The following is an 8,613-nucleotide window of genomic DNA, read 5'->3' as shown; positions in this document are numbered from 1 at the left end:
ATGTCTACAGGGTGTTCTCTCACTACTAGATCAGACTTATAGTGATTTGCCTGTTTATAGCCTCCCAAGAGCTGGGATTACAGGTGCACACCACCACATCCAGTCTCAATTACTGTCTCAGCACATCCCGGGGTCCGGGCCAGCTCAGCAGGCTCAGAAATCGAGCCCCCAGTCCCTGCCCCAGCTTGCAGGTGCTATAATCCATTGAGCTATTTGGCTGGCCTAAATAGTCCTCTTCTAAAAGACTCACTAGTCTTGGAGTCACTAGACTTTCAAATATAGAAGATATTCTTTTAATGAACACCCAGGTACCTTACTGAAGAACAGTACAACCACAATGTTGCATGTGACTAATTTAATAATGTAAATTTCTGTGTGGAGTGCTTATTAAACTCTCTGTAACTACAGTTTGCTGACTGTTCATTGGTAATTTAATTAAAGCTCTGTTGGCATTGATAAAATGGAGAATTTGTTACTTTTTCTATTACATCAAAATGTCCTAAAGAATAGTCATTTTCAGATTGTTTTTATTTATTACATTGTATTATAATTACTATGTGATTTTTGTTATTAAAATTGACTTATTTTGATGTTAAAGAAAAGAAAAATAAACAATGAAAACAATAGGGTAAGGTTTCAAAACAGATGATAGGAAAGCACCAAAGTTCAGGATACCATGCATTCTTATCTTCAAATTAGCTGCTCATAATACCAGATGTAGGCATAAAAAGCTGATCCATCAGTATAGACATATACCTTTTACCAAGCTATTAGCAATTAGTAGTAGGTCCATCTTAACTATCACATACGTATATTGTATTCCTTTCCCCTTCCTTATTTCTCCCTAGTGTAGGAGCAAATAAGACCTCCCATGAAAAATGTACAATAGATAGTGTGAAGTAGGAAGAAAATGTTCAAAAAGGAAACACAAACTGGAATAGGATTAAAATTTATGGACTCCAATTTATTATATTTCAAAAAAATAAAGACCCATAGTTAGAATTAAATATAAAAATGCTTGAACAATGAAAAACAGCAACGAAAGTGGGCTCTAGTTTTTATATAAGCATACATTGACATATTAGTTGGAAAATTTATTTTCCAGTGTGAGAGCACAAAGAAGTGGTGTCTTCTGACTGTTATTTCTGCAATTACTTCATGAAATAGTTGATATTTTTATACAATGAGGAAACATCTGTGACATGATTTATTTCTTTTATATGCATAAAGAATTTATGACATCATACACCAGCTAAAGTAACCTAAACATTAATAAACATATGGATAGTAAGTTTCTAATATTAAAAGAAAGAACACTATGCAATATGTAGTACATTGTCTTTTAAATTCAAGTACAGACATTCTTGGATTAGAAAAGTTGTAATGTTTAGTGGTTTGGGAAGTTGTTTCGTTTTTCCTTTAAGCAATGTCTGTCAGTATTTGGAAAAGTGATTATGTTTTTAGAATAGTTGTCCTGACTGCTGTAACAAATAAGGATTTTTCTCTTCACAAAATGGGGTTAGCATTTTCTATTTAGAAACTCATGATTTAGTCATAAAATAGTAAATAATAACCAGAAAGAAGAACCAGTGACATGTGTACTAGTCTCCTCATTTTTCCTGGAGACAGGCAATATCACGCAACTAAGAGATGAAGCTCAGCCTCATAATGAAAAGTAAGAGTCAAGGATACATTTCATAGCACAGGTCCATACAATAATACAACTAAAATATGCTAGGAAACTATTCCTTCACAATAATTTCCAAATTGAGAGTGTTCTTAATTTATGGTCTTTTTTCACTCATAGTTTAGAGATTATAATTTTAACTAATATTTTCTAAACTGATATTTTAAATAATATTTATAAATATCTATTCAATTTCCATATTCCCTAATTCTACATAATGCTATTCTTCCTGTAATGATAAAGATACATAATAGGGAATTTGAAAAATCCATCTGTTCCCTAAATCAATAATTTACTTTCTGAAAGCTACCAGAATTAAGCTTTTGAGAATTATGTAATATAATAAAAAATAAACAATAACCAAGAATATGAGGTAGATTTCTTTCTGGATTAAAAACTACTCAGTCTCGGGGGCTGGGGAGATGGCTCAGTGGAATGAGCACTTCCCTGGCAAGTGCAAGGGCCTGAGTTCAATCCCTGGTTCCACAAAAAAAAAAAAGAAAGAAAGAAAGAAAGAAAGAAAGAAAGAAAGAAAGAAAGAAAGAAAAGAAAAAAACCTACTTAGTCTCATCCTGCTCACTCCTGTCATCTTGCAGCCAGTTTTCCCCACCCTCTTGAACTTATCCCCCTTTTTTTTTTCCCCAGCCTCAACCTCTTCTCCCCCTCTGGGAACAAGCTTGTCCCAAAGGGCTGGTTCACTTTCATGTCTCTTTTACACCATCTGACCTATCCCAGATTTCTTACCCAGCTGGGCTCATATTCTGTTGATGCCCACAACTATATAAAGGAGCTCCAGTTCGTCATTAATTCCTATGATCTCCATTTAAGAATCTATGTTATTCTCACCTCTTTGTTCTCCCAGCAAAAGAGCAAGCTCTGGCAAGCCACTCAGGTGGAAGTGGACCAAAGACACCACACTGACCCTAATCATTCTGGAGTCGCAGATGTGGTTCCATACTCTGACCCCCACTGGGACTATCAGGGGCCCCAGATGCTAAGCCTGCATATGGCCTCGATGGCTGGCTGCTTGATTGCATGACTTAGGAAAATTTCACACAAGACCACCAGTTACCAGAAACCACGTGAAATAACACAGCTCCTTAATGGAAACCACACCAAGTTCCTTTCTTGCCTTACTGACAGCTTACCCAAATATACCAATGTTGACCTTCAGTCAGCTGAGGGACTAGCCCTTGTTAATTTCCACTTCATTTCTCAATCTGCTCCTGAGATTCATGCCAAACTAAAGAAGACAGATCTTGGCCCTCAGACCCTGCAGAGAGACCTACTTAACCTGGTTTTCTGTGTCTTTGACAATAGAATAGAACATTTAAAACAGGATAAAGAAGAGCACATTGGACTTAAATTCCAGCTCTTGGCTGTAGCATTTGGGGCTCCTATTAAATCCAAAATTAAACAACATATTGCCCAAGTTCCTCCTGGACCATGCTTCAACTGCAGCAAGGAAGGACACTGGGCATGAGCCTGCCCCAACCCACAGTCACCACCAGGACCTTGTTATATCTGCAAGCAAGAGTCACTGAAATTGCAACTGTCCTGTCTGCCAGAGATTATGCAGTTTATCAAATTCCCTGCCCTCACGGAATATCACACCACAGCCACAGTACTCATCATTAACTGACCATGCTTGGTCTTGCTTTTCCAGAGGCTTGATGGGGCTCAGGGTTCACAGCCTCCATAGAGGTATCTTTGTCTGACCCTCAAGTCCTGCTGGACACCTCAGGTAGGATAATCATTTTTCTTCTTGACACAGGGACTACATAAAGTGTTCTTCCTAAGTTTTCAGGCCACTGCACTGGAGCTATGAACCTTGTTGTGGAAGTTGATGACAAACCTACATAATTACTCCATACAAGACCCCTTCCTTGCCAATTCCATACACTTTTATTTACTCAGTTTTCTTGTCATCCCAACTTGCCACAGACTCCCCTTAGGCATGCATATCTTCCAAAAATTCCACCTCTCTTTCACCCTCTTTCTTCCCACAGCAATCATCCTCCAAACTCAACCTCTGCATGCTGCCAGTTCATCCATTCCTCTTCCTCCTTCCCTGGCCAATCCCATAGTCTGGGATACTTCTAGTCACACACATGCCACCCACACTACCCTAATACTAGTTCACTTCAGGTATCCCTTCCCGTATGTTCCTCAATATCCAATAGCCCCCAAACAGCAATGGAGACTTAAACCCATAATCCAATGTCTCCTAGCCAATGGTTTTCTTAAAACTGCCCATTCACATCACAGTATTGCTAATCTCCTAGTACTTAGACCTAACGTTGCCTGCCATTTTGTTCAAGATCTCAAGGTTATCAACAATGTGGCTATACCAATCCACCCAGCGGTACCAACCCCCTGTACTACCTTCTCTCATATTCCCACTTCCATTACAGCCTTGGACCTCAGAGACACCTTCTTCACTTGTCCCCCTATACCCTGATTGTCAGGACCTTTACATCTTGATGTGGACAGACCTAGATACTCTCTTGTCCTTACAGTTCACATAGATGGCCCTGCACTAGAAATTCAGGTAAAATCCTCACTTCTTTAGTCAGGCTCTGGACACTGACCAGGCAACCCTTCATCTCAAACATATAGCTCTCCTCCAGACCATAGATGATCTTCTCTATTTCCCCTCCCATGCTCTAGTTATACAATACAACTACCCTTCCCAACTTTCTCTCTAGTTGTAGATGTAGAGATCCTTGTCAGAAACTCTAGACCCTACTCCTCCTATAGATTGCTCCTTTCACAGACTATTAAGAGGCCCTCTGAAAGGCCCTAGCTCTCACTTTACAAAACACAACCCAATCATTTACTCTGTGCACTACCTCTCAAAATCATAATAAGAACACATAAAGGGTCCTTCATTTCAAGCAGTGGCATACCTATCAAAACAGCTTGACCATACAGGTCATGGATGGGTGCCCTGTCTTCAGGCCCTTGCAGTAGTAGCCATGCTAACACAAGAGGCAAAAAGTTCATTCTAGGACAGGCAATCACTGTACACTCACCTCATTGCCCTAATGAGCTCATCTCATACAAGACACTCCCACCCTGATGACTCCTTCACCCTTACAACAGGTGCATCTGGTGCACTCTTCAACCACTATGTCCACTAGCAGTTCCCTTAACTTGGCCACCTTGCTACCCTCCTCTGATGAAGTTTCTCACCACAATTGCATTGCATTCTTACACATGACCCTATCTCCTTCCCTCACATCAATAACCTCCTCTCCCTACAGTCTCTGACACATTGTTTATAGAAGCAGCTCAACCAACATGGATACTCACTAAAAAGCAGGATATGCTATAGTTAGCAGGTCTACAGTGATGGAGACAAGGCCACTCCCACCAGTGGCATCTTCACAAAAGGAAGAACTTATCACTCTCACATGGGCCCTTACACTAGCCAAACAAAAAATCATAACAATCTATACTGACTCACAATACACATTTAGTATACTTCAGTCCCTTGCTGTCATCTAGCAAGAAAGAGGTCTAATCAGCACTAAAGGAACTCCAAACACCTCTCTTTCTCAAGCTTCTAGAAGTAGCACAACTTCTAAAGTAGGTATCAGTCATTCACTGTAGATGACAGTAGATATCATCAGACCTTGTTTCTCAGGGCAGTACTTTTGTTGACACAGGCCAAGTTAGCTGCACAATAGACATACCTTTCTTATCTTCTCTTGCTTTTCTCAGACACCTCAATACTCTCCTAAACAACAACCAAACTGTAGGCAAAACATTCAGAGATGGATTTTCCATGGATCAAAGATTCTTCTCCCAGATGAATAGGCTTATGCATCATCACTGACTTATACAATTGCTTTCCTGTGGGCATCCAAGCTCTATATAAACTTCAAACTCCAACCACTCCTCAAAAACCATTATTCACCAAGTCACTCAAGGTTGCCATCTCTGTGCCAAATCCTCTCCTCAGAGACACTTACTTCATCCTTGTTTCCCAACCCACGTTCATGGACACACTCCAGGCAAAGACCTGCAGATAAATTTCACGAGCATTCCTCATCGTAAGACCAATAAATACCTTCTTACCTTTGTGTGCACTTTCTCAGGATGGATAGAGACCTTTTCTGCTGACTGAGAGACTGCACATATAGTTTCTAAAACTCTTATGCAAGAAATCATCCCTGATTTGGCTTGCCCCAATCTGTCCAGTCAGGTAATGGACTGTCTTATCAGATTAACCAGCACTCCTCAAGTCTACACATTACTTGGCCACACCATCCACAATCTTCAGGGAAAGTACAATAGGCAAACAATCTTCTAAAAACAAACCTCACAAATCTTATTGTAGAACTGCACCTGCTCTGGCCTCAGCTCCTTCCCTTAGCCCTATCTTCACTCAGGGCACTTCCAAGGCACCACTTTTTAAAGTCCCTTTGAGCTGTATAGCAGACCATTCCTGCTTCCTAACTTTCCTACCTTGCAAAACCTTCCTCCCATCATGGACTATATCCTAACCCTCTCCTTCCTCTGATACATTTTGAGACAACACACCACACACAGACTTCTGCCTTCTACAACCCATAGAAAACCAAACCTTGCTGTAAGTCCTAGAGATTTAACAAACCTCAAATCTACTAAGCCAACAGGACCTCAGCCCAGGTGGACTGGCCCTCATCACCATCACAACAGAAATAGTAGTCAAGATCACTGGTCTTCCTTCCTGGTTCCACATCACACAGGGTAAGCAGTGTTCCACTAACTCCACCCCCTCCAATCCCAAACTCTTGCTCCCAGAGTGATCACTGTACCTTCTGTCCCCCACCCATCTCCACCTCAGTAAACAACCCTGATACATTCACAGTGTGAGCTTTCACCACCAACGAGCTTCTCATCCTGGCTGAGACCCTGTCACCAATGTCCACATGGACCTTATCATCCTGACAACCACCAGAGTCCCTACCAAGATGCCCGCTGTCAGCAGGAGAGAGCTAGAGAGAGTCGTTGCCTCTTTAAACAACAAAAACATGGGAATGATGGGGCTGTGCTCATACTGCAGTCAGCCCGGTCACTGAGTCAACATTTCCTCTTCTTCTCCCTGGTTAACCTCAACTTCTGCTTTTGCTTCTCATGCACACACAAAGCCTTCCCCAGTCAGTATCTGTTAGGACACCACATCACCCATAGAAATTCCATCCCCAACTCAGCTTGCTAAGTAACTCCCAGCTCCTTCCCTGGAGGGTTCTTGCCTCTCTTTGGCAGCCCGTCCTGCCAAGCAATACAGGTTTTCTTTATCTCCCTCCCAGTTCTCATTTGCACCAGAGGAAGTAACCTGACACTACACATGATTGCAATCCCACTCTGTCAAAAGCTAAGAAATTTGAGGGAGATGGTAGATATAATCACATCATGAGGCGATGAATGAATGTTTTATGTTGTATATAAGTCTTATTCTGAACCTGTTTTCCATACAACTTTTGAGTACAGCAAAGGTAAATAGTTTTCTCAGTAAATGAAAACAAATAATTGCATGGCCTTTATCAGCCCAATTAGTTTTCTAATCTTTCTTACAATGTGGAGAGTATTTGATCTCAAACAATGGGAATTACTCAATTCATGACCTGTGCAAACTGTCAGAGAAGGGTAGCAATCATCAAAGACTGTTGTTTAAATTGTGGCCCCTTATCTCTTGAAAAAAATGCCAAGCCCCTTCCCAAGAGAGCTATAATTTCTACAATCTATAAATATATATAAAAGAAATAAATATAATAACTCTAGCTTTTGGGTAAAGAACACACAAAATATTCTTTTATAAGCTTAAGAAAATTGGAAATATATACTTCAAGCAACTTGGAAATATAAAATTATTCCTTAGAAAATCAATAGTAACATTAGTCAGTACTATAGTGAGAGGAACTTTGAAAACATTTATAGAATCTTATATCTTTCAAGAAAGCTTGGATTTTTATATACTGTTCCATTGATCCAGTACGTTGTTTTCCATCCATTGTTCATGTGTTTATTTTTCTATAAGACCACCACTTCGAGTTCAATAACACAAGAAAAGTGAATCTAGAAAAAAATCATTCTATTAAAATATAAAATAATATAATCTGTGCTGTGCCCATATTGTACTTCTGTGAATTGTAAAGCATGATATATTGTGGAAACCATTACTTTTATCATTATCCCAGTATCAACAGCAAGACACAATAGCAAAAGAAAACAATCTATACATTAATGACATTTCTTCCCTCTTCTCTACCTCCATAACAATTTAATGCAAAAAATAAGTTTTTGCTATATCATTAAATGATAATCATAACTCTGATACACTTCTGTAAAACATACTTACATCACTCTGGCCTAGATTATCTTTTCTTTCACTAACATACAACCACATAATACATTTATGTGAAATTTATTAGTCTTGAACCATGGTTTCTGAGAAATAGGAGACACTGCTTTTGTTTACTTTTCTCAAGACTGACTTAAAGAATTATGATGTGTTTCTAGCATCTATGTGAAGTAGGACTGTCTCGCTCTGTAGCTCACCCTCCTGTTCCCTAAGATTTTCATCATCACGTTAATGTTGGGTATCCTTGGGCTGGCGAGATAGCTCAGCAGACTGAAGCACCTGCTTAGTCATGGTTAGGTAAGCTCAGGCACAGCAGTTGGATCTCTGGCACCACATTCTGTCCAAGCCCCACCCCCAGGGCTGGTTGATCAGGCCAGAGGCTGGGCATAGTGATGCATGCCCATAATCCCAGCACTGGAGTTGCTGAAAGCAGGAGGATCACATGAGTTCAAGCTGAGTTGTGAGACTCTGCAACAATCAAATACATTAAAAAAATTGAGTGTATTTACAACCAAATGGGATAGAAGGATAAAGAAGGCAACATATACAGTAAACTACAGTTTCAAAAATTTTT

Source organism: Octodon degus, unplaced genomic scaffold (genome assembly GCF_000260255.1).
Source record: "Octodon degus isolate 3935 unplaced genomic scaffold, OctDeg1.0 scaffold00005, whole genome shotgun sequence".
In the NCBI taxonomy this organism is placed as follows: domain Eukaryota; kingdom Metazoa; phylum Chordata; class Mammalia; order Rodentia; family Octodontidae; genus Octodon; species Octodon degus.
Note: the sequence above shows the minus strand (reverse complement) of the source record.